We start from the raw sequence: 1,385 nt of genomic DNA on the forward strand, positions 1-1,385 counted from the left end.
GATGAATCATGGTCATAAGACCTACACACATCACAAAATAAACATCCATTAGGCATGTTATTGGAAGAAGAAGGAGGAGTAGGGTTAGAAGATGTACCTCTCCCCTTAATTTGGAAGGAAAGAATAGGTGCTTGTGAAGAAGCACTCTCCAACTTGGCCTTGATGGAAGTCATCTCTTTCCCTAGTTTTGAGATTTGTGATGACAAATTGTTGATGGCGTTTAGATGATCAACATAATAAACCATGGAGCTACTCTTTCTTGTGGACTCTCTCTCACCATCTTGCCAATCCATATAGTGTCTCACCACATCTTCGATAATGTCAACCACCTCTTCTTCCGTTCAATTCATGAGGGGGCCTCCGGCGCCCGCATCGAGGCATGACTTGCCTTGAGGACTCAAACCTCCATAGAAAATTTGAATGACCTGATAAGTTAGGATTCCATGATGAGGGCACTCTCTTTGATACTCCTTGTACCTCTCCCAAGCCTCATAAAGGTTATCACTAGGCTTTTGCTTGAAACCTTGAATAAGAGCTCTAGCTTTCGCCATCTTCTTTTGAGAGTAAAACCTAGACAAGAACTCCTTAGTAACCTCATCCCATGTTCTCTATGAATTTGGCTTCACCTCCTAATCCAACCACTCCAAAGCTCTTCCTATGAGAGAAAAGGGAAAAAGCTTAAATCGGATGAATTCTTGACTCACACCATTGACTTTGATCGTGTTACAATACTTCTCAAACTCCTTGAGATGATTTGGAGGGCTTTCATGTTTAGCTCCACTAAATTGCCTTTTCTCGATCAATGTGATCATGGCCGGTCGGATCTCAAAGTCATTGGCGAGAGTTGTTGGTGGAGCTATGCCACTTTCAAACTTATAAGCACCCGGAATACCCAACTCCTTCAAAGCAACTCTTGGATTATCACCCATGTTTGCTTGTTCAAATTCTTGTTGCACCGCTTCTATCAATGGAGTAGGACTCAATGAACGTCTTGCAACTCTTCTTTTAGAAATTTTCCTCTCTATCTCCGGATCAAAAGGCACAAGAGAACGATCACGAGTACTATGCATGCAAAGCTCAAAGAAAATATTAGTAGCACGGATACAAATGTAGACTAAAGAGAAAAATCTTTTTGTATTTTTCAAATAAAAATGAAGTAGACTCAACAAACTATAGCAAACAAACTACGCCATTCCCCGACAACGGCGCCATTTTGACGTAGAGGTTTTGGACACGTCGTTAAATGCTCAAAACTTCTAAGTCAACAATATTTGTAAACACTCAACCACCCTAAGCATGAGCATAGAGGTAAGTCAAGGGTCTATCCACGAGGAATGGGAGTTAAAAACTATAACCTATGGTCAAGCTACTTCGAAACTTAGGTA

General features: G+C 41.1%; 1 non-coding gene across 1 annotated transcript; it reads left to right on the forward strand.

The window, feature by feature from the left end:
* Positions 1-438: 438 nt before the first annotated feature.
* Positions 439-544, forward strand: LOC145599867 (small nucleolar RNA R71). The gene has a single exon (XR_014104122.1). It is a non-coding gene; the product is annotated as a small nucleolar RNA R71 (small nucleolar RNA).
* Positions 545-1,385: the final 841 nt, after the last annotated feature.

The sequence above is a fragment of the Chenopodium album genome, chromosome 20 (genome assembly GCF_948465745.1).
Source record: "Chenopodium album chromosome 20, dcCheAlbu1.1, whole genome shotgun sequence".
Classification (NCBI taxonomy): domain Eukaryota; kingdom Viridiplantae; phylum Streptophyta; class Magnoliopsida; order Caryophyllales; family Amaranthaceae; genus Chenopodium; species Chenopodium album.